Consider the following 27,435-nt stretch of genomic DNA (forward strand, 5'->3'; position numbering starts at 1 on the left):
TTAAAATTTAAATGCACAGCTAAAACTAGAGAACCAAATAAATTTCCAAAAATGTAAACTGGTTTATAACATGTAGCTTTAGATTATTTGATTGAAACAGGAACTCACCTGTTTATTGTGATACATTAAGTATATTGGAAAAAAATATACTTAGGAGTATGCTTTTAGAAGGATGAATGTTGCTGACAGAAAGGCAGTGCATGTACTCTCATGACATCTTTCTGGAGAAGATGGAGGTTTATGACTATATTGGAGGACTTATAATGTGCTGATTTCAACTGGTGCCGATCAGAAGAGAGTTCTCCAACATGTCTGTGTCTCACTCAATTCTATAAATGAATTGCTTAACAACAGAAGCTAAGCTTTTCTAGTGGTATTAGGGACTGTATAATCAGCATATTACTTAGAGCTTGGAATGGAAAGAGTCTGGGCCGGGAGACAGACAACTAGTCTATTTACTAGCAAAACTGATCAATATCCAAACATACCTTGAAAGGATAAAATAAAGGACAACATTTAAAAAAAAAGCATTAAAATGCTGCCTGTGTTTTAAAGTTGTGAGAATACAAAATAGGGAAGACCTACCTCAGTTAGAAGAAGGTAATATAAAAAACCTTCAGCTTTTAATACTCTTGTCATGACTGGTACTAAAAGTTAAACAATAGTAGCTACAAAAAATCATTTAAAAGCTACTATAACATAATTTGAGAATTTATTAATAGACATGTAGTGTCAGAAAGTGGTTTGCTTATTAAATTTCAAGGCTCACATTTTAAAATCTTATTGATGAGTTAAAATGCATGCAGAACAGGACATCATTAAAAATGCATTATGCATACTCTTATGTGTACACTCAGTTGCTGAAGGGAGTTCAGGAAGGGAAAAAAGATTCTTGATGCCAAAGAACTTAAAGGTTCAAACAAAACATGATGTAAATGCAGAAAACAATAATGGAAATGAGAAAATGGAAAGGACCAGAAAAAGTAAAGCTAACAGTTTGTGGAAACTAAAGTGTGTTTACTTCCTACTGATCATAATGGCACAGCATCTTCTTAGTGGAGCCAGCATTGAAGCTAGACCCCATGTGACTGGTCGGGTTTTACAGCTGGAGAAACAGGGTGCAATATAGAAGGAAGAGTGTGAGAAAGGTGCAAGCACAATTCCTGGGGTGAATTTGGAAATGGGGAGCTATCTGGTTTGACTAAAACACAGGACAATTCAAGGGAGCAAAGACAAGCATAACACCAGGCTGAGAGGTAGTGAAGGGTTGCTAATGGCTTGGCAGACAGCAGGAGCTTATTCAATGGGCAGCATCAATCCAGTGTATGTGTGAGAGACACAGAGGGAGACAGGGAGGGAGGTTGATTTGGGGGTTGGATTTTATGTGGTTGTTTAATGTTAGCCTTTTCCACATCCTATGCCTTTCTTGGGCATCTTTAGCCATGAAATAAGGCACAGAGGTGCAGCCTGTCTGTGTGATATTACCATTGGATTTGTACTAGTCATTATCCAATTTATCTCAAAGTTCACCAAAAGAGATGCTTGGTAAAAATTTGCTCCCATTCTGCAGGCTTTCTCCTTTACCTCACTGATTCTTTCTTTCACTGATAAGAAGATTTGCAGTTTGAATCCATCCCAATTTTTGATTCTTGATTTTATTTCTTACATTTTAGTAGTTTTGTTAAGGAAGTTGGGGCATAATGGGCTTACCTTTCCTCTATTAGGTACAGGGTCTCTGGTCTAATTCCTAGGTCCTTGATCTACTTTAAGCTGAGTTTTGTGCATGGTGAGAGATAGGGGTTTAATTTCATTTTGCTGCATATGAATTTCAAGTTTTCCCAACACCATTTGTTAAAGAGGCTGTCTTTTCTCCAATATATGTTTTGGGCTCTTTTGTCTAGTATGAGGTAACTGTATTTATGTGGGTCTGTCTTTGTGTCCTCTGTTCTGTACCATTGGTCTACAATCCTATTTTGATGCCAGTACCATGGCATTTTTGTTACTATTGCTCCATAGTATGGTTTAAGGTTTGGTATTGTGATGCCATCTGCTTCACAGTTCTTGCTAAGGATTTCTTTGGCTATTCTCAGGCTCTCATTTTTCCATATGAATTTCATGATTGCTTTTTCTATTTCTATCAGGAATGTCTTTGGGATTTTGATTGGAATTGCATTAAATCTGTATAGTGCTTTTGGATAGAGCACTAATCTGCAGGATATATAAAGAACTCAAAAAAATGTAACACCAACAAAACAAATAATCCAATCAGAACTGAACAGACACTTCTCAGAAAATTATATACAATTGATCAACAAATATATAAAAAAATGTTCAACATCTCTAGCAATTAGAGAAATGCAATTCAAAATTACTCTAAGATTTCATCTCACTCTAGTCAGAATGGCAGTTATTAAAAATAGAAGCAACAATAAGTGTTGGTGAGGATGTTGGGGGAAAGGCACACTTATACATTGCTGGTGGGACTGCAAATAGGTGCAACCAATCAGGAAAGATGTATGGAGATTCCTTGGAAAACTTGTAAACGGAACCACTATTTGACCCAGCTATTCCACTCCTTGTTTTATACCCAAAGGATTTAAAAACATCATACTACAGTGACACAGCCACATTAATGTTTATAGTAGCACAATTCACAATAGCTTAATTGTGGAGCCTACCTAGATGACCTTTAATGGATGGATGAAGAAACTGTATAAACACACAGACAGTGAAATATTACTCATCATTAAAAGAGAATAAAATCATGGCATTTGCAGGTAAATGGATGGAGTTGGAGAATATCATGCTAAGTGAAGTAAGCCAATTCCCCCCCCCCAAAAAAAAGGCCAAATGTTTTCTCTGAAAAGTGAATGCTGATCTATAATTGGGGTATGTGGGTAGAAAATGGGAAGAATGGAGGAATTTTGGATAGAGCACAGGGGAGGAAGGGAAAGGGAGGGAACTTGGGGGTAGAAAAGTTAGTGAAATGAGATGGATGTCATTACTCTAAGTACATGTACGAAGACATAAATGGTGTAACTCTACTTTGTGTACAACCAGAGAAATGAAAAATTGTGCTTCATATATGTATGATAAATTGAAATGCATTCTTCTGTCATGTATAACTAATTAGAACAAATAAATAAATATATATTTTTTAAAAAGAGGTAATGGCTCTTTTTAATAAAGTATCTTCAATCTGATGGCAGCCATTCTCAGCTAATTTCTAACTTCTTATATGTCATGTGATCATATCCATAGGTTGTTAATTACAAAAAGAAAAAGAAAAGAAAGAAAGAGAAGCACACATGTTCATTTCTTTTTTGAAAAACCATGAGTAAATTTAAAACAAACATACATAGAGCCAGGATGGGGGCTTAATATATTTAAAAGTTAACCTTTTGCCAGTCCTGTACAATCATAAATTACTGGGATCCTTAAAAAGAAGAGTTGATATTTTGATTTTTTTCTTCCTTCCTTCTTTTAAAGAGTCAAGCCTTTCTAAGGTCTACTTACATCCATAGAAAAATCACAGAACAATTAAAATTAGTTAGGATATGTATAAAAGGCAGACTTAAAAATGGGACTGCCATTTCTTACCTCATTTCCTTTGCTTCAGTTAGTGATCCTAACCTACAGGGTCAGCATAATCTAGTTTATGATTCCATTCTGAGACAGGTATAAGATGTAACCTCGGTTACACCTTTCTAGTAGAACTCAAAATTAAGTCAAAACATCAGGCTAAGTTATCTAGGAGTTTCTGGCTGTTTTAGAAAACTGATTGAGGCTTAATCACATTTCCTTATCCCTGGTCCTTGGGTTGCAGGAAGGAGGGAGGACTAGCATGCTCTGACATCCCTAGAGGCACAGTGACCACAATTCCACATCAACCATGCATTGCACTGTCACCTGTGTGCTCCTCTGATACATCTCTTGCTATGTGCAAGTTTTTGGACTGTATCTCCCTATCTGCAAGACCCTCTGAAATTGTACTCCTTTTGGACATTATTCCTTGGAAAATTGACTCTTCTCTCCTGCAGTGTTTCTGAAATGTGAGATGAGGACTACAGCCAACAGATTCCCTAAGACATTCCTTAAAATAAGATCCATTGGTCAAATTCTAAGACAAGTTGCTCAAAATGTTTGCCATTGAGTCCTATGAATCCATATCCTAACAAGCTTTCTAGGTGCATCTTTTGCTCATTGAGTTTGAGTTTTACTCTGTGTAAAGTGTCACCTCGTGAATGAATCATAATGACTTTAAAGAAAGTCAAACAAAGTAGGGTTTTTAAGCTGAAAAGAATATTTAGTTTGTAGGAAGAACATAATCCTCATTCCTAAACATCTAGAGTGGTGACATTAATTTGGAAGTTAAAATAGATTAGAGTTCTCTGTTATTTTTCAATTCTGGGATTCAGAAAATGACCACTAACAATGGCATTTAAAAGCTAAAGTCTGAATAGCCACATGCTGGTTAAATGTTTTCCTGCCTAATTGGTACAGCAATAAAATTAATCTAACCCAAGAATATTATTTTTCTGTTGCCATAAGTTCATGTGGTATATGGATGGAGCACAGTGTTCATGCCTATGGGTCGTAGTGCTACTGTGAAAACTTACATCATTTTCACAATTACCTAACTCTGCCAGAAGATAATCCATATTTTTATTTTATGTTTTTTTCATTATAAAAAAGTTAAGCTACATAAAAATAAATCATTAATAGTACTAATATTTGTATTTAAATAGCTCATTTTCCTCATGATGTTATCACTTAATTGAGGTGAATAGTATGAATGAGCCCAAGTCTCCTCCTTTGTTTAGAATAGAAACAGTCTTATGAAATTTTCATTTTTGGATTTGGGCATAAAGTAGAATATTTTAGGAACCACATGTGTAACTGCTGTGTGAAAACACATGATTTTTTTTAAATGTAAGTGAGAAATTTGTGTCAAATTAATTTAAAAAGTATAGCTTCACATATGGAGCCAATAAGGATAGATAATCATTAGTTCCAGGTCTTCAGTATCCCTGTGCCCCACAGGAACTCTACTTGGGATGGTGTTTCAGACCCCTTGCTCATGTTCATAATGTTCATTATGAATATTGCTCTTGATATCTCTTAATGTTTTAAAATAACAAACCCCAAACTGTAATATTGATACAGTGGGAAAATAGGACAAGAAAAATGGCATAAGTAATGCTTATCTGATCTCTTAGGCTCTTTCCTAATACGAGGAAAATAGTATTTAAAAGGTGGAATAGAATGTATATGCAAATGAGCTTGCCAAAGTTTCATTTATTTGAATTAACTGGTGCATTTATCAAAAGCAAATTCAGTCCAATCACTTCATATTCACCAAGTAGACAAATTCAGTCTGTTTTTATTAAAATACTTACCTTGCCACCAATTGAGTAGACGTGATCATAATGTACTTTTCCAGCAGGAAGGAGCCCATTCAGATACACGATAAGAGCAAACCATCTGCTTAGAATGGGGGATAACTAAATGCAAAGCTAAGTTTGCATGTTGGCAGCATTTTGCCCTTCATCTGTGTGAATATTCTGTTGTTATAGCTCATAAAATAAAGACATTTGTATTAGGGTTCCAATTGAAAAATGTAAAAAATAATGTCAATGTAATCACCAACATCAAATTTTTAAAAATACATAAAAGTTCAGTGTATATAACCCTGAAACCTCTTTAATTAAATTATAATTATAATTAAAAAATACCATAATGGTGAAATTTAGCTGATGAAAAAAAACTCCAAAACTCTAAAACATAGAATACACTAAGAATGAATTTTCATCTCTTGCTCATTCTCTGCTGACTTGTCCAATGTTTATGTGTACTCTTTCAAACACAAATCACAAAAGATGGGTGAAAATATAGTTATATCGTTCTATCTTCATATTATAACCTGATTTAGAATATTTTCATTTGAAAACTAAGTCAATATTCAAACACATTTCACTAAGCACAGTGTAACAAACGAAGCAGAATATAGATGTTGACTTCAATTAGCTCACAGGTCATAAGAAAATAATAAGTAAAATATCAGAACAGGGTTTTCATACACTATACTTAGTGAAATACATGTGCCTCATCAGGTGATGTTAAATGTTATGTGAACAATGGGTTCCAGAGAGAAATACTCTTGGGGATCTCTGGTATATTATGTAGTATATTCTAGAAGATTCACAATGAACATGAGAACTGAAAAGTTTCTTTGTATTAAAATAAAAAACTCATCTAATTTTATTTAATACACAATTTCCCCCCCAATTTTTGACCCCAGGATATTATCTACTGTCCTTCCCACTGTGGTTCACTTGCTAGCATCTTATGGAAACAGTGTCCCCAGAATAAGATTGAAGGAGTATCTCAGCAGAAGTATAATTTGGGAAAAGCAATTTCATACAAGGTGATGTGATTATATCTGGAAGCCAAGGAAGCTTTTCTAAACAGAAGTGCCTGAGGTGGCTCTTGAAAAATATAAAGTAATTTTTCTAGATTCATGAAAGAAGAAAATTCTAAGCAAATATAAGAGCTTGTGGAAGAGCTCAGAGTTGCAGGGAGGTAGGAAGGAATTTAATGGGGAGTGGGGAAGAAGAGTTTAGACTGAAAGGGTAAGCCTAAGACAATAATCACAGGTCTTGGATGTCTTGCTTAGGAGCTGTTTTGACATTTTTAAAAATAATTTTTTACTTCAGAATTTACTTTTTTTTTTTGGTACTAGGGATTGAACCCAGGTGTCTTAACTACTGAGCCACATCCCCAACTGTTTTGTTCATTTTATTTAGAGACAGGGTCTTGCTGAGTTGCTTATTGCCTCACTAAATTGCTGATGCCATCTTTGAACTCACAGTCCTCCTGCCTCAGCTTTCTGAGTTGCTGAGATCACAGGCATGTGCCCCTGCACCCAGACTGTTTGAACATTTTAAATTTATTGTGCAAAACTTGGAAAGCTCTGTGTGAGCTATGTATGTGTAAAGTTGGGGAAAGTTTTGAATAAGGTAGGTGAATGAGTCTGACTGAACTAAAAATAATAGATTTGAGGAGAATGATAACTGGAATAAAACTTCAAATGACAATATATAATGTGCTAAAAACTTTTGAAGATGGTTAACAGATTTTTATATTTTTTCAACATTTTATCAATATCTTCTATGTTCTAAGCACTATGCTAGTCAGTGGAAAGACTAGAGTGGATAATAAAGAGTCCTTGCTGTCAAGAAATTCAATTTATTGGGAAAATACTCATAAAGAGAGAAAATGTAGTTTTCTACATATAATTTCATCATATAATATTCTGTGTTATATAGCAAGTGCTCAATATACTTTGCATATGTGAAATAGATAAATGTTGGAACTAGTATCAGTTTTCCATCAAAATTTAGAGTACATTAGGCAACATTGAGGCCTAAATGATCACCTAGATAATAAGATTTTTAATGCATTCTTAAATTGTGAAGTGAATGAAATATTCAGATACAGTTTTAACATAGAACTCAAGGGAAAATTTCATGACTGTACCTTCTTTGTTCTTAGAGATATTTAAGTGTATAAGTTTTAAAATCATGGCATAGATTACAAGGAATCTCTAAAAATATTTCAACAGAAGAGTAAAATCGTCCAATTCATATAGAAAAGTATACCAGATTTCTTGTTAACACTGTAATATATCTATCCACGTGTGTGACGAGCCCTTTATTTCATTGATACTACTATTGGTCCAGATATTGCAGGAGCTCCTCTTTGGTAATCACCTTCAGAGCTGATGACATGATTCAAATAGTTTCCTAATGCTGTGCTGAATACCAGTGTCACTAGAATTATTTGTCTCTACAGTACAATTTTTAAAAATTCTTCAGATGGCTCTTTTCTTCTGAACAATGTAGAAATCTAATGTTGACTCATGTGTTTAATTTCTACAATAGGTTTTCTGCAGTCTATCTTCAATCATGGTTGGAGTTGTGAAATCAGGGAACTGAAAAGATTAAAGTATACCATGTCTCATACCATAATGAGACATGTCAAAGATATTCCTGAGTAATGGAGTATTTTGGGGATCGAACCCGAGAGGTCTTAACCACTGAGCCACATCCCCAACTGTTTTATAAATTTTATTTAGAGAGGGTCTTGCTGAGTTGCTTATGGCCTCACTAAATTTCTCATGCTGGCTTTGAACTCTCAATCCTCTTGCCTCAGATTTTTGAGTCGCTGGGCTTACAGGCATGTGCCCCTGCATCCAGCCCATTTGGACATTTTAACTTTATTGTGCAAAACTTGGAAAACTCTGTGAGAGAGTTTCTAGAACCAGAGAACAACTCTCATAAAGGTTATTTAGAAGGGTATACATGGTAGGTGGGCACAGTGGCACACATCTGTACTCCCAATGACTCAGGAGGCTGAAGCAAGAAGATCACAAGTTCAAGGGCAGCTCCAACAACTTAGCAAGACTCTTTATAAAATAGTAAAAAAAAAATAAATATGTAGCTCAGTGTTAAAGCACTTTTGGATTCAATCCCTAGTACCTCTTCCACCTCGCCCCTCCCACAAAAAACAAGTAAGAAAGAAAGGCACACATGGTGGGATGGTGGGATGGTGGCATGGTGGGATGCACAAGTTCATATTGACAGTCTATCTTCCATTTATTAACTCTCAGATTAATAAATCTCAGTACCTAAATACAGAAAAATTTCCTGTTCTTATATTTGTCAATATGTTGTTCACACTTTTCCACTGTACTTCTTATTGCTTTACTTTCATCTGTTCTCATTGATTACCAGATAGACAGACAGACAGACAGACAGAATAGGCTGTTTATCCAAACATCTATATATAAGTATATTCTAATATATATATATATATATATATATATATATATATATATATATATATATATATTGTGTGTGTGTGTGTGTCCGCACAAAGATATACAAACTATACATATTAATAGATTTTGATCATGGAAAAGAAAGATAAATACATTTGAATTAAATGAATAAGATGGAGATGTTTAAATGATACTGCAAAAGGAATCAATTCAAAGAAGTGAATTATTACAGTTAATACCTTTAAATAAGTTTCTGCACTTGACAGAAATCATAGAAAATGAATTTTCCCCTAAAACTAAAAGATCTCAAACATTACTGAAACTTATTTTTTCCTTTGGGACAATTTTAATACAGATAAAAGTGCTTCAGATGAACGAGCTAATGAAAAAAATACTACTTAACTATCTGCTAGAACAGAATGAGAAGCATTTTCAACACCTCTCTGCCTCAGCAACTGAATTTCAGGATGCGACCTTCAGTATTAAGAACAAGCACTAAGGATTTCTAAAAATAATTTTGTTCTTCTCTTTTGGCCTTTCTAGTATTCTTATAGGCCCCATCCACTAAATTCATCCATTGTTTGACATCTCCTGAAGTTTTAAATTAAATGTACCTTCTTTCTGGCTTATAGGAACATCATCATGCTTGCCACATAGAACATGATTACAGGTGAGAAATGGTGGGAAACATTGGTTTAGGAACAAAAGTCATTAATATCTGAAGTGGTTCTGTCGTCACAATATATCCAGCTTACAAGTACTGTAAGTCTATTGTTGTATATTAGACTATTAAATAGTTTGCTTTCCTTGGCTGATAAATGTTATGGGTACAAGTGAATGTCTTTTTAATATGAATCCAATATATTTCATAAGAACAATCTGATTTACTAAGTAATCTGGGCATTATCATGATTTCCTAGACACAACTGTGTGATGATGATGAAGACAAATCTAACCTTGCTCTAATGTGCTTACAGAAAAGCTACACTCATCTAATAAACAACCAAGCCAGATTTGCTGTTAAATGACAACCAAGACACAAAATCAAAATCAATGCACAGGCATGGAATGTGATTAATGTCAAGAGCCAAGGAGACGGAAAGATGGGTATAAACAGCAGAGAAAGAGTGGCAGGCAGAAGGGTGTGAGAGAGACTGCACCAAGAGCAATGAACTTGTACAACATGGGTGGCCAGGCCAAGCTACACTCTTGCTTACAGCACTCTAATGGAATTCTACTATCCATAGGGACAGGTACAAACTCCTTTTGTAGAAGATCAGAAGCTTCATGAGATGGGCCTTATTCAGCACTCATACCTCCCATATCCCTGGCCCCGCAGCATTCTCTGCTGTGGCTGTTGCTTCTCTCTGGCACGTTTATACCTCCCAGGACTAAACAGTGTGACACCTTTTCAGAACTCAGTGACTACCCACTGATTAAATTTTCAATTTGGCCTCGTTTGTCCCAGGACAATTTTCATCTGTGTTCACAGAGATATACTCTTATCTTACTCATGACAAACGTCCCATATTTTAGTTACATTAACTGAATCGCTGTTAATATATTTGGGTCTTTTCATGCCTACAGGTATTGCCAAGAATTCAAGAAGCTTTGAAACTAAAGTTGGTCTTCCGTTAACTAATTCTATTAGACTCTAAAGTTACCTCTCTAAAACTCATTCACTGTTCAGTAAGGTTCTGTTTGTTGTTCCCCACCCCTTCCAGGTTCCTGCCTAAAGGCCACACCACACCAGGCTTACCTAACTTTTTATGGGTGAATGGTCACATTCTCTTCCATTCTATTTCCACCTCTGAAGCTTCCTGGATCACTGGCCCACTCTTGAATTTATGCTTCTATCTGGCAGGGACTATCTTTATCTGCCAGGGGTTCACACTGTTTCTTATATTCTTACCTCAGCATACTGGTACCTCCACATTCCCTACTCCCCATGTGTTTTCTTCCCTCCCAGATTTTATCCTCAGTCTTTTATTCTCTCAAAGAATAACTAGCATTTGTTAACCTATTTAATTCATGTGATAATACCAGCTATATTTTTGAGTGCTCATTTTTTACTTCAAATTGTGCTAAATGTTTCACAAGCATCAAGGTATTGAGTCACCACATCAAATTTATTAATACTATTATTATTGCCATTTTTCAGATGAGCAAATTGAAAAGACAAAAAAAAAAAGAAGAAGAAGAATAGGACAACTATTGAAGTCACACACTCATTAGCACTAAAACTTAGATCACATCATGCGATGACAGAGGCTGGCCTGGCCCCAGTCCACATCACATGCCTTTGCCCTTCAGAGGTGCCCCACTTGCAGCCTCACCAGACTTTTCTCAGAGTCTCATACTCTCTATGTCTCTTACCTCAGAGGCATAGCCGTACCTTGCTTCTCAGCACATAAAGAATTTCAAGAGGGGGCTGGGGATGTGGCTCAAGCGGTAGCGCACTTGCCTCGCATGCGTGCGGCCCGGGTTTGATCCTCAGCACCACATACCAACAAAGATGTTGTGTCCGCCGAGAACTAAAAAAATAAATATTAAAAATTCTCTCTCTCTCTCTCTCTCTCTCTCTCTCTCTCCCTCACTCACTCTCTCTCCTCTCTCAGTCTCTTAAAAAAAAAAGAATTTCAAGAGGAGGAAGAAGAAGAAACCAAACCAAACCAAACCAAAAAGATGTGGACAGAGTATTAAAAGAAAAACTTTGGCTTGTAGAGTCTCCTCCCTTGGTCTCAGAAGTTTGCTCCATTTGACTGTCCATTTTCTAGTGCTCAGATAAGTGATTGCTTCAGATGCTCTGTGAGACCCACTCCAAGATGAAACCATTAGAACTGATGCCATGATCTTGGAAGTCCCATGAAGGTTGTTATCTGACTATGCATGACATAAACTGAACATGCACACCTATAAACTTGTTGTTAATCTGAATGCTCTAATTCAAGGAGTACCAAGGAATATAAGAGATGGTTTGGAACAAGGCTTCTTTTTAGTGAAAACATTTGTTTCATTATGATGGATTGCTGTTCTTGCCACACACACATTACGGATCATCTTGTGTTCATTTCTCACTGGCAACTGTTCAAGATAACATATGACTGTTTCTACTCTCTCTGTTGTCTTTTTCTTAAACTCTTCCTCAGATGAGAAGCTCCCAGAACCATGGAAGCAAGAAGCATTTTCTATACTCTATGAGGACAGAGTCATTCCCTGGAATCTCTCAAGTGTTAAGGAGACACTTAAATCATAAATGAGCATAATCTATCACAGAGGTGATTCCAGAAGCTACACAGACAAGTAGTTTATTGTGGAAGTGCAGAAAACTAGGGAGATAAGGGAGAAACCTTGACATGTCACAATGGTTTAAAGAATGCTCCTGATATCTGTGTATGACAGTTCAGTATAAACACAGCACCTTTTATCTTGCACAGGGCCAGTTACACATCTCATAGCACAGTACAACAAAAGAAAGGCTTTCAAAAAGAACTAAAATGCTGCCAAAGCATTCAGTGAAATCCTGAGATAGATTAACAAAAGTAAAATATACACCACAATCTTAAATCCTCAATATTGTCATCAAGTCACAAAACAGGTTTTAATGTACATACCAGCTCCAGAAATATAAAACTACCTCCCACCAGGGGATAGGAGCAACACTGCATATGCACTTCACATTAATGGTTTCCTTTTCTCTTGCGTCATCACTACTTTCTTTTCCCCTCATAGAAAAAGTTATGGGGAGGCATAAATTTTGATTAGTGATACAACTCAGCCAAAGCATTCTCACTGAAAAGAATTAGCAATCCAGGCAGTGTACCACAAAGTGAATCTCAATGAGAATACTTTACAAGGCAAATTACAAAGGAGACTATAATTATCAATTTCCTTCAATGCTATTCAGGTTTATAGTTTGGAAGAAGAAAACTGTTGGGAAAATTGACTTGATGTGAATTGATGAATTGGTAGGACTACTTTTAAGAGATGAAAAACAAGCCATTTTAGCCTGAGCTCATATGTACCACATGTCACGTGTCAGAGCACCCAATTCATCACAGATTATTCTCTGAATATTTTTCAGAATATTTGTCATTTCTTTATAATGACAAATGATATTTATGTGACTGAAAAACACATTTTTTTTAAAGTGCAAAGGTTCTACATTTTTATACCTCCTAAGACTAACAGTGTGACACCTTTTCAGAACTCAAAAACTACCCATTAATAAATTTTCAATGTTTTCATTTCAGCCTTGTTTGTCCCATGACAATTTTCATCTGTGTTCACATAAATAAACTCTTATCTTACTCAGGATAAATGTTCAAAATTTTAGTTACATTAACTAAATCACTGTTAACATATTTGGGTCTTTTCCATGTCTACACATATTGCCAAGAATATAAGAAGCTTTGAAACTAAAAATTAGTCTACCAACCACTAATTCTATTAGACTTTAAAGTTCCTTCCCTGAAAGTCATTCACTGTTAAATAAGGTTGTGTCTGTTGTTCCCCTATCTTCCAGGTTCCTGTCTGAAGGCCACACCACACCAGGCTCACCTAACTCTTTTTGGGTGAACTGTCACAGATATAAAATTCATGGCTCACTTAGTACTCTGCCCCAGAACTAGATAAAATTAAAACTGGAGAAGAGCAGAAGCCAAAAGAAACCATCAGACATAAGTTTGTACATAATGATTCTTAGGGGAGTTGAGGGAGAAGAATAAGCCATTAAAATGTTATGGAGCCTAGATGCAAATTATAATTCTGCATTACTAAATTCTAACACACCAACATGATTTATTTAATGACCATGCATAAAATGAAATCCTGGCACCACTGAATAACTATTTAGTTCCAACAAACCAAATTATGCCCTAAGAAAGTATTTTACATTCATTTGAAAAAAAATGATGCTTGAATTAGGAGAATAATTACATACGTAAACTCCAAAAGCAAACAAAACCTACTCCACTATGATGTTCAGATCTTTTATCTGATCTTCTGGGAATAAACATTTATAAAATTGGAAGGAGAACACTGGTGAAACTGTGTAATAGGTATTTCACATGTAACATTTTTCTTAAATCTTCACAATAAACCCCAAAGTGCAGTATTTATACAACCACTTTACAGTTAATGATTTTGAGATAAAGAGATTTAGTGACATGTTGAAGGTCAATAATCATCATCTCACTGGGTAGTTGGTAAATAATAAACAAAAGGGAAAGTTGAGTCAATTATCAGCAAATACTGGTTAGACATCAACTATGTGCCAGAAAATTCCATTTCTATTATCTTATTTAATGTTTTTAAGTGGATGAAGGGATATTAATTATGAATATGTGTATGGGTCTAGAGTTGTATAAACACAATATTTTTGGTCCTTAAAGTTAGGAATTATGTCTTAGTAATAGTTGTTTTCTTAGCACCAATGTTCCAGGTAAACAGATAGTACTAAATAAAAATTATACTTCCCAAATGAATTAGGAATTAGCCAGCATTCTTATAAAAGGTCATCTAGAAAACATTTGGAGACCTTAAAGCTTCTATATGGTTTGAAATTTGTGTACTACATTATGTGCTTTGAAATTTGAAGTGAAGACACACATTTATATACTCTAACAACCAAAACCCAATCTACTGAAATTATACAATATAACATGTTCTATGGACCTGGAGAAACTCATGCTAAAAGATATATTACACATTCATATATTTCATAAACATAATAAACAGGACATACATTCATTCTACTGTTTGAGAAATTTACTTCCACATCACAATAAATTTTGTTTCATAATTTTCTGCATTTGTGCATTTGTGTCTTTATTTTACCCATTACTATTTTGTCAGCAGTCCCTTTTTTACATTACCTGTACATATGATTTAAATAAACGCTCTGCCTTGAACTAATTTCTGTAGTCTGGAAAATCAGATAATATAAAAGTTGGAATAGGGGAAAGAAACAAAAGAAAGAGTTTCATGCTAGTAGAGAAATGAGGAAACAATATTTTTCAGAGCAGGTAGTTATAAAAATGTTCTTTGAATGGAAAGATATTATGTAAACACCAATAGAGAATTATTGGAAATGGAATTTAAGAAAGTGACACTAATTACAATAGCTTGAAAAATAACTCAAAGGAATAAATTTATCCAAAGAGGTGAAAAATCTCTACAATGAAAACCATAAAACATTGACAAAAATAACTGACAAGGACACACACACACAAAATGGGAAGATAACTGCTTCCATGGATTAGAAAAAAATTAATATTGTTAAAATACCCAAACTTCCCAAAGTAATGCAAAGATTCAATGCAATCTCTACGAAAATACCAATGACCGAATTAGAAGAAACAATATTAAAATCTGTGTTTTTACACATACACACACACACACAAACAAACACACACACACAGACACACAAACAAACCCTGAATTACCAGAGCAATGTTGAGTAAAAGAACAAGACAGGAAGTGTTACGATACCTGACTTCAAAATATAGTATAAAGCCTTACAGAATGGAATTGGCACAAAAACCAAAATACAGGCTAATGAAACAGAAAAAAGAACACATAAATAAATCCATATATCTATACACAGCTGATTTTTGACAAAGGTGCTAAGAAAACACATTGGAGAAAGGACAGTCTTTTCAAAACTCGGTGCTAGAAAAATTGAGGTATCTATGTGCAGAAGGATGGAACTAGATCCTTCTCTCTCACTATATCTAGCAATTGATTCAAAATGGACTAAAGACATATATGTAAGAACTGAAACAATGACAATTTTAGGAAAAAAAATAGGGGAAATGCCCTAGTACAGTGTAACTGGCAAGGATTTACTCAACAAGGACCCCAAAGCACAGGAAACAAAAGAAAATATAGACAAATGGAATTACACAGCATAGGAAGCAAACTTCAGAGTGAAGAGACAACCTACAAAATAGGAGAAAATATTTGTAAACTATGTATCTGACGAGAAGTTGCTATATAGAATATAGAAGGAGCTCTAAAACTCAAAAACAATAATAATAATAATAATAATAATAATAACTTGATTAAATAAAAAGTAAAAGACCTAAGTAGATATTTCTTAGAAAATAAAAACATGACAAGAAAGTTTATGACAAAAATGTTCAGTTTGATTAATCATCAGAGAAATGCAAATCAAAACGACAATGAAACATCACCTCGCTCCTCTAAGAAAGCTGTGATCAGCACTCGGTATCTTTAATCTTTTGGATGGGGAGAAACCACTTGTATCTTGTTGGTAGGAATGTAAATTAGAACAGCTATTATGGAAAACAGTATGGAAATTCTTCAAAAGATTATAAGTAGAGTTACCATGTTCCCCAGCAATCCCACCACTATGTAGCTAAAGGAAATGAAACCAGTGTCTTGAAGAGACATCTGCACTCCACTGTTCACTGCAACAGTATTCATAATCACCAAGAAATGGAAGCAACCATAGTCCCCACCAACTGATGAATAAATAAAGAAAACTGGTATTCTGATAAAATGGAATAATACACCACCGTAAACAAAGAATGAAACCTACCATTTGCAACAACATAGATAGAAATTGAGGTCCTGTTTTAAAGGAAATAATCCTGATACAGAAAGAAAAGTATCAATCCTACTCATAGGTGGAATCTAAAAAAGCTGATCTCATATAAATTGAGAGTCAAACAGTGGTTACCACTGGCCAGGGAGGGAAAGGGGCAGGGGGGTTTGAGGAAAGTCATTAACATGTACTAAGTTGTAATGAGACAAGTAAAAGAAATTCTAGTGTTTCATTACACAGGAGAGTGACTATTGCTAATTATAATGTGCTGTGCTGTATTTTTTTTCTTTTAAAATAAATAGAAGAAAGGAGTATGAATGTTTTCCTCATGAAGGAATGGTGAATGTTTGATGAGATAGTATACTTAACTTAATTACACATGTATTGGAAAATCACATGGTACTTATTAGCATTATGATCCTTATGCTTTTTTGTATCATTTAAAATTAATTTAATTTAAATAGGTGCTATGCAAAACAATGCATATGTAATAGGGAGTTTTACTCCTTCCTTTGGAAATTAATTCCTGTTGTGTGTGTGTGTGTGTGTGTGTGTGTGTGTGTGTTTTGTTTTTGGTAGGGGAGGGGTTGCAGGATGGATGATCTTCCACAGTAATGGATTTCTCTAAGCCTAGGAGACATATGGTGGTAGTGTTGGGAGGTGAGTCTAAAAAAGAGAGATTAAATAGATTAAATACAAATAGATTAAAAATATCAAGAGCCCCATGTCCCTTTTACCTCTTTATTTAAAATTATTAAAACAAACAGAATTAATTTCCAAGGAATAAACATACTAGAGACTCTTGCAAATGCAACATGATCCTAACTCTTGGGAACAGGCGCATTTATGCTTCTCTTTCTTCTTTATTGTTTTTTTCCCCCTAATATCAAAAGAAACGTAGTCTGCCAGAAATATTTGCTTCACTTTTATAACGATATAAAATGATAGAAGATCATACTGGAAATTGAAGTTGATTCTAAAGGCACACAAATCAAAATAATGTTCTGGATGGGCACTTTAGAACATATTACACAATATTGAGATAATAAGACAATTCTCGATCTGCCTCACTAGGAGCCTAAAGTGCCACACAAAACAGTCTCTTCACAGCCTCAATGTTGTCTCTCCACCATTCACCCTCCAAACTGTCAGTTATTTGGGGTCTTTCTGGGAAATGTTGTATTCCAGCCTTGCAGGGTGTCTTAAATTTTTATTTATTTCATCAAAGATAACAACATATTTTGTGTCAAAAATTCCTTACCACCATCTGGGCATATATCCTTTTCTCTTGATTTGAAATAATTAAGAACTAGAGAAAAAAAATAAAATGAAATATTGGGTTCTTAAAGGATGCAAAACAATTGAAATGAAAATCAATTGTTTAGCATGGATATCTTGAAACATAGGGGTCTGTTCCCCCAAAGGAAAAACCAACTCACCTGACTTCAGCACAGTTTCTGAATGAGTATTATCAGTGTTTTTTCCATGTGTAGAAGATAAGAGGAAGAATAAGGGAATAGTTCATAAGAGTATAATACAGACAAAAGTTTACCAAAAAAAAAAGAAGTTCAGAGACAAGTGGATGAAGTAACAGTACTTGTTTGTATCTGTTAAAGGTTCTTAGGCAAGGAAAAGTAATGAGTGTGAATTCTATGTCATGCCAGCAATAGTAACTGTTCTACTTAATTACTATATTTAATTTTTTCAACTACACTCTCAGTTACATGTCAGCATTCCATTTTACAGATGAGAAAAAAGGCTTAAAGAAAATCATTAACTTAGTCTCATTTTACAAAGCCAATAACAATGGAGCCAGGATTTGAAGCACAAAGTATTTCTAAATCCTTCATTTGTTCTCAAGTCATTCCAGATCTTCATGTAACCTTTATTTTTATCTCTGCTTAACATTAGTCTTATTCTATACTATCTTCTCATTCCATAAAATTAGAAAACAGAATGAACTTTGTAGAGAAGCTAACCCTAACCAATACTGCATAAACAAACAGAAAAAATCCCACAGCTTCCCTTATTAGTCAGCAACCATTGCAGAACCCCCAGGATGATATTCTTCTTTCAATACAAACAATGCAGAATTATGACAAATAACTTGGTTTCAATAATGTTTTATAAAAAAATAAATAAAAACCAGCATCCTTTGTTTTGCTTTATGTTAACAGAAGGGGTCCCATGCAGGACTAACATTCACCATATTCTAACTAAAAAATCTTATACCTAAATTTTCAATGGATTCTCACTTTTCCTTGTCCACATATGCAGGATTCCTTATTAAAGAACAATTCCATCATGTAGGAGAATTTAACAAATGCTTTCAATTTAGTGTGAAGCAATTTATTAAATAATTTTTATCTGATACATAAAATATTATTAATTACTCATGAAGTGGAATGACAGAGTACAAGGTCACTAGATCATTGAGTGTCTCTTTCCCCCAAAATACATAGAAAAAAATGGATGAAAGAGTGAAAATGAGTTAACTATTCACCCATCTTCCAATTTTGCCAGTGGATAGTCTGGATTGGAGATTATCTAGTACCTTCAATTTCTACTGAGGAAAGCATGAGATTATGCCAACTGGACAGAAAGGATTGTTTTTCTCACTTAAAGAAAAGATGATTTATTACAATCAGTAAATTTCTTTTCTCTCTCCAAAATAAATTACACATACTTACACAGGATGATGGGCATGTACATTGTTTCCTGTTTTCAGATTTCCTTCTCAAAGTGTGTTCCCTCAGCACAGCAGACTCTCCTCCTTTTATATTGAACATCATTCTGGTTTTATTAGGCCTCCAACTAGTCTCTTAATGTCACAAAAACATCTTAGATTAATTCTGCTGAAACTCATGAAACACAATCCCAAATTCCAAGGTATAAAATGCTCAATGTATTTTAAGAGAGAACACAAAGAGTAATATAAAATCATGATGTGTTTGTGCAAAGAGACAGTATATAATCACTCTCTTCAAAGTAAGAATATAGAGCCAGCCTCATTCATTAGGTGCTTGTATTGTCTCTAATGAAGGCGCCTTAGCTAGATGAGACAAGGAGAAACCATTCAACCTGCTCAGTGCCAAGCCAAAAAGGCAGTTCCAGAGAAAGATGTCCTCAAGAAGTGTAAAACAAAGTATGGGGTCAAAAATGTCCACATCATGTAAAGCACATCATGAAAAGAAAAACTGGAGTTTTGCTTTGACATGAAGAAAGTCTGGATAGAGTTGAAGTTACTCACTAATTCAACAGATATTATGGAGACAAACACTGGTCTCCCTGGTGTAGGGAACTGTCTTTGTTTCATCCTCTATGTTTTTCTAAAGAAGTTGTCTTCAAAGACTCTATTGAACACAGGAATCTTTTGATAAATATTCCTTCAGTATGCTATTCCCACCACTGAGATTTAGGGAATGAATTAAAGAACAAATTGATACTTTCAATTTATACCCACGAGGTATTTCTAGAATGCAGGTAAAGTGGTTTGGCATAAGTCAAAGCTATAAGCCTGATATTATTATTATTTTGATAGCCATTAAGTAACATTTGGGTCATATGCATGATAGTTTTTATGTTGAAATTATATGGACATTTCTACAAAATATTTAAAAACTACATTAATGACAGCCCATTCAATATAATCAATTCCCCCATAAAACATACTCAGCTCCTTCTCAACTCACATACAATGTGTGGGAAATGTCAAAATTGTCTAGTGAAAGACTGAGTAAAATATACACAAATATACCCACAAGAAAGACTAATATTAACAGCAACATAAATCTTAATCTTTTCTGTGCTATGACAACTCAGGTCTGAGAATGCAGTTAGCTCATTCAGACTGGGACCTCATTTGTTGCTGATGTGGCATAAATGTTAAATACTGCTGCTGTAGCCATTAACCTAAACTCATTAATTAGGGAAGAAAATTATGGAATATTTTTTCAACTTAATTTACCAAGATGTTCTCAGTCAACACAGGTTAGCTAATTGATGAGACTTCTCAGCTGTTAATATGGCCCATAGTGTATAGATTAGAAACCAAAACAAAACAGAGAAAAAGTAGCTATCAAGCATGCTTAAAAGGCTCCAAAGTATATCATGTATATGCTGTAAAATTCTCTTAAGTCTGGTCTGGCTGACATCTGTTCTGAATATGGACATGTTCTTTCTTACTGAGCCAAATGACAGGGCATTTCACAAGGATAAACAAACAAACTTCCACCTTTCCCTAGGGGAGATTTTGACTAGAAAACAAAAACAAAAATAATTACGTGACAAATGAATAAGGAAATTGCAGGTGCTGAAATATCAGTCTGGATTCATAAGGTTTCAGTGCTTGTTTAAGTTTGGCAAATATCTGTCTATGCTCTAAAATCTTGAGACAATATCAGGAATAATTTAAAGAATGTAATGATATCCAGGCTTTCTGGAAAATGGCTATTAAAGAGAACTGTCCCTGTTCTACCCCCCGGGAATCAAGTTTGATGTGAAGAAGGGGAATCTCTGGATTAAATTGCTGAAACCTTCCTATTTTCATGGACTAAAAGAATAAAGAAATTAAAGAGTTTTTTTTAATCCTAGATTTAAAATGATAAGTTCACAATGAACTGCTAACACAAAATTAGAGCTAATTTAAGCACATATTTCATTACTCATTTGCCTTGTGAAGAACACTGGACTAGGAGAAAAAATGATGTAATATAAAATGACAGTTCCTGTCTCTATATTGTCCTAATCACACCATTGTATGTCCAAGAGACTTGGTTTTCTGAGTCAATGCATATAAATGGTCAAACTTACTAAATACACTAGCTAGCAAAGACACGCTGCCCTGAGGAGCTAAAGTCTTATCACTTACTGACTGTGTGAGTTTGTAAATAGATCTAACTACTTAGCAGGATCATCCAAAGTGAGAATCCTAAAACAGTGAAGGCAACATAATCAAAGATAGTACTGAAAAAGCATTCATGGGGTGAAACTTGGAGTTAAGATCTTAGCACTGCCATTAATTGATAATATATTCAGCAGGTAATTTGACTTACCTAAGAAAACATTTTCTTCAAAAAAATACATTTTCGATATTCATGAGAATCAAATGAGGCATTTCATAGAATTCAGAACCTAATGAGAAATCTATATGGTTTGTTTTGGTTAATATCCTTATTACTAGTAGTATTAAAAGGTTGAAAACCAAAGCATCCTTCAGGAAAAGATGTTTTTTTCTAGGCAGAATTTGATCAAGGCTGACTTAATCACATTCTATTCATAAGAAATCATAGTCCCAAGCTAAATTATATTATCTGCCGTCATTAAATTGTCTGAAAGCTAATTAATTGTGTACAAATGTTTGACCAATAAACAAATATCTTCTACTTAGTGTTTTAAAATTTATAAAATATTAAAAAATTATTTTGTTTTCATTTGCTTAGCATGTTTACTGAGATTTAGGCTTCAAGGAAGTTAGGAACACAACAATGTAAAAAGGAATGGCCCTGTCTTCCAAAAGCTTATATTATAATGATGTGTCTACCATAGACAAAAGGAATTCTTCTCCCAACTTCTCTACCCTCTGCCACCAACTGTAGTTGCTCCCAGGACACTAATGGACAAAGTTCATGAACAATTTTGACTATCATGCTTTCAAAATTTCATAGTTCTGGCATGTAAGGATAGCTTTCTTCTGCAATTCTTTCTTCCTTTTAATATTGTGAGTAAGTTGACAAAGGGCCTACTCTCTGAAGATAGGCCTGAACTTTTGTTCTTCTATCTCTTTCTTGTATTTTGCATTGAATTTCTCCTTCTAAGTCCATCAACTAGCTGGTAAGCTAAGGCTTAGGGAAGTAAGGAAAGGCATATAAATGTGATTTATGTAAAAAGTAAAACTTGTTATTCCAATTAGCAGGTCAATATTTATATAAATGGCTTCCGTTATTTACCAGAAAGCTGGGAAATGGATATATTTATATAAATAAAAATCATCAGCAATTTAAAAATACTTTGCATTTATGTAATATTCTAAATCATTCAACTTAATTTTAATAATCAGAGTTTTATTTTCCCATACATTTTCATTAATTTATGGAAATTTTAAGTAAACTTTAATTTCAGTAATGAGATTAGCTAGAGGTTTTGAACAAATATAACAGACACTTAGTAGAAAAACACATGCTTCTATGTATTAGAGAGGAACTTCTGGCTGAGAGGAGAATGTGCTGTGGGCATACATGAGTGCATTTTACACAAGATTGGACAATTCTACTATTTTGTTGAATCTGTTAGAGAGTTATTAGGTCATCTGTTAGGAGAATTTCTCTTTAAGTTTCAATCTAAAATTAATAATAAGCTGAAACATTCTTTTTCTATTTAACATCGCCCTTTGTAAATGCAGCTCTTTGAAGAATTCCAAAGAAAAGATGAGTGATTGGTCTATTAGGTTTGGCCCATTCCTGTACTGACTAAATCCCACCTACACCCATAATATTTCAAATAAGGCAAGACAATGAATGAAAACAAAATCAAAGGGCAAGAAAATTACAAATTCATTCTTGGCATCAAAGTTTTTGGTAAAATTCCAGATTGGTAGTCAGTTCATGGTGTTTGTGCTGCTTTCAATTCCCACTCAAGTAAGGTGGTTAAGGAATCTCAGTAGAGCCAAGGGAGCAGGCCCAAGGGAATAAGCAATACTTAAGATCTGTTCCATTACAACCTTGTGGGAAAGACAAGCTTATTCCACAGGAATTAACAGCAGCAAAAATACTCAGGCTTAGAAATATTGATTCAGTGGTTCCCAAACATAGGCCATAGCAGGATCCTTACTGGTTGTACAAGAATCAGCTCATGTTTGTTAGCAAATTTTCCAGTCACTACCTAAGAGAGTCTGATGAAGTAAGCATGGTTGAACTAGAAATAAGCGTTTTAATGTTTCTCAGGCAAATCTGGTAAGGAGTTAGGATTGTGAGGAACTGAGTTAAATTATTTGTCCAGAAAAAGTCCACTAAGTGAAAATGTCAGAATTAGAAGCTACTTTGCCAATGTTCTTTTATTATATATTCCCTAAAGTTAACATAAAAGTAGTTCAGTCTACATAAAAGAAAACAACTATAAATACTTTTAGAAGAAGTGAAGAATCCCATCCACTGGCCAAAAGCTCAACACCTCAAAAGCACTGGCAAGGGCCTGGATAAATGGCATCCTCACATAATATTGGAATTATATAAATTAGTTCTACCTTTTTTTGCACACCAATTTGTGAATTTATTTATTATTTTTTTCTTGCATACATGACTATAGCGGAGTGCATAGTTCTACCTTTTTATAGAACATTTTTTCTGATCTACCAAATTTACTAGAATATTGCTTATAATCTATAATAATTTCACTTCAAGAAATTATTACACAGCTATATCTTTCACATGTTTAAAGAAGAATAAAATATTTATTATAAAGTTATATTTTTTAACAATTTTTTTTGGTAACAAAGTTAGCAGGCAAAATCTGACATGAATTGAATTCATTTGACAGCAGAATCTGACAGTATTGTCTTTAACTTATTGATAATATTTATTTATTCCTTTAGAGTGAACATTCATATATTGTAGGAATATTAATATGTTTGATTTGGGGATGTTTTTTTCAGACACCAGTATATACCTGTTATGTAATACATGTTATATGTGTCTTATTAACTTGTAAAGCTATTTCTAACTTTTAAAATCTTTATGGAAAATATCTTATGCATTATTGTATGAGATTATTTAGTGTTACTGAAAATGATGTCTTAAAAATATTTTTATATCAGATTTCAGCATTTCAATTCTAGCTGTCTCTGCAATGATTCCCAATGGAAATAGATGCAGGCAGAAATCTTCTACAAAGAGCTGAATTCCATTAGGTATTATGTATCTCACATGTGCTAGTGAGACCAGGGGTATAACAGAACAACATCTGATCAATTTGTATGAAATACAGAGTCTCCTAGTTCTATAATTTGTGGTAGGGGACTCACTATTCCAAACAAATAGAGCACTAACAACATACAGCATTAACTCATATTCTGAAAACTTGAAAGCTCAGTGATAGCCTAGAGCACATTTTTTAGAATTAATGCAAAACTACTGCAAAGTATGTGTATAAAATAAACACTTCTACCATCATTAATGAAGCATGTGCAGTCGACAACCTGGAGCTGCATAATGTAGCTTCAGGTGACGATAAAATACCACACAGTCCTGTCAAGCTTAATTTTTCTGTTGTATTTAAAAGTGGGTTTGAAAATCACTTTAAATCCCTTCAAAGCTTCTTCTAACTCCTAAACCACTTATAGCTATTGTTTATTCCCTCCATTGGTATATATGCATGGAATGAATGACTTGAATTAAAGAGACCCCAACCAGCAATGGGTCTCTGAATTTCAACTAGCATCTGGAGGTTGTACCATTATAACACTTAAGTAAAGCTCTTCCACCTTTCTTGAGAGGTCAAAAGAAACAAACAAACAAACAAACAAACAAATAAATAAAAACTCACCAAAAAACTCTTAAAGAAAAAATTGTGGTAGCATTATCCTAAAAATAATGGCAGTTTTTCAGATTCATAAATTTATATAAGTATTAACTCACTATATCTGTCCAGTTTAAAATAACTGAAAACCAAAACAATTCTGATAGGGGTTCACTTCTTTCAAGTTTCTTTGCTGGTATTGCTGGTTATTGATCTGCTCTTCTAGAGAGTCAAAATTTCTTTTTGTTTTGGAAGGAAATCCCTTTCTTAATATTTACACCTACATTTTTTCCACCAAATTCAACACAAACCTTAATAATATTCAATCCCTTATTGCCTGGGACCAAAGGAAGGAAATATTTGTAGTAGACATATTGCTTCCAAAATTGAGAACTTGTTAGGATAGATGTCAAGTGAGGATGGATATTTGGTTGACATACAGTGAAGCCAGAATATCTAGAGATGGTACAGTAATAAATTATTGGAGACTTATTGGTAAATGTAGTACTGATTCTCTACCCATGTCTGCAAGACTTTTCTAGCTGTTTCAGAGTAAAATTAGCAATAGTAATAGTTACTTATTTGAAAATCAGCAAATAACAGTAACCTATTAGAATTCTTGAGTTTTGGATTCATAGAATATTGTATTTAAAATAAATATTATCAAGTATTTAGGCTAACCTGATAAGTAGGTGGGAGAGATAAAACAGCACTCACCAGGTGACATAGGTCATCATAAGATTGCCTAAAATGTGCAGTAGAGATAAAGATAAACATTGTGTGTGTGTGTGTGTTTTCTTGAGAAAGACTTCTAGTCAATAATCAACAACCCTTAGCTCCAGTCAATAATCAATAATCAACAACTCTTTAACTCCATTCAGTAATCAACAGCCTGTAGCTTTTCCTTACATGTAAATGAGAAGGAAATTTCTTGTACTATTGTAACTAGTTCAATTCTACTGTCTGGTGACAATTATCTAAAATTGACTAAACTTTTTCAAATGATATAAATGTAAGATTAGATATAAAATTAGATCATTTGTTTGGAAGGTAGAGGCAAGATATTTTCTCAGAATGCACTACAAAATATAGAGAGAGGTATAAAATAAGAAAGAAGAAGTTAAGAGGCTACAAAAATAGACTTGATGGGCTGGGGATGTGGCTCAATCGGTAGCGCGCTTGCCTGGCATGCCTGTGGCCCGGGTTTGATCCTCAGCACCACATACAAACAAAGATGTTGTGTCCGCCGAAAACTAAAAAATAAATATAAAAAAAAATAGACTTGAATGTTTCAAATTTATATGATAGAATTTCCAGAAAAGAATAATAAATGTTATGGAGAACACAACTTTTAAATACAAAGAACAAGTAAAACATCTCCAAATAAGAAAATAAGATGACTACAAATAGAAAGGGGACTAGTAAATAATAAGCAGAAAGAATAAAAAAAAGTGAAACTGTGGCAATATTTCAAATGCTAAATTACAAAAAGCTACAGGAAAGACAAAACAGGCTGAATGCAAAGGAATGAAAATTGGATTGGTTACATTAGAAGTTACAGTTACAGCAGAAGATTGATAAGAAGAGAACAATGTCTTCAAAAATCCAGATACAGCAAGATAGCATTATGGAGTAGAGGAAAATAAAGGTATTTTACAATAGTCTATCTACCAAATACCAGTCTTTTCTTTAAAAAAAAAAATTAAACAAGTATAGAGTGTAGAAAAATAGGGCAAAATATTTCAACATAGATGAACATATGAATCAATGCAATATGTTCAGCAAATTTGTCATCACCATACTTACATGAAAATATTCTTGAAGTATCATACATCATTTATTAGTAATAAGGAATTATTTATATAAACTAATGGTAAGGCAGAGCAGGTAACCCAGAAAGCATACTGAGTTTGTTTTGTTTGGATGTGGACATAGAGTCTAAATAATTTCAGATAATGGTAGAAAATATAACTTATCAAAGTATAAATTAAATCTTAAGAATTGCCGCCACCAATATGTAAACAAGATGAAGAAACTGTCAGCCATCACAAATAAATAAATAGAGCAAATAATATTCTGTTAATTCAACAAAGATGGGGATAAGAGAAATTCAAAGGAAGTATGGCAAGTAAACACACACACACACACACACACACACACACACATACACACACACACCATGACTGAGGCATCTTATACTCCTTTTCCATAAAGTTTTCTTTTTACATTTCCATGACACCTCCCTTGACTTCTCTGCAATCTTCACCTCTGCCTACCTTCTCTTATGGGTTCTTGTTTACCTGCTGCCCCTTAAATATCAGTATCTTCAGTATTTCATCTTGACTTCTCTCTTGCTACACCATCCTCCCAAATGATCTCATTCATTCATCAATCTGGTTTGCAACAACTGACAACTCACACACTATGATTCCAGCCCAGATCTTCTGAATGATACTTCAGGTTTTCTATTCAGAGTTCACTCATAAATATCTTAACATGAATCTAAAACTCA

The sequence above is a fragment of the Spermophilus citellus genome (genome assembly GCF_964194105.1).
Source record: "Spermophilus citellus genome assembly, chromosome: 12".
Classification (NCBI taxonomy): domain Eukaryota; kingdom Metazoa; phylum Chordata; class Mammalia; order Rodentia; family Sciuridae; genus Spermophilus; species Spermophilus citellus.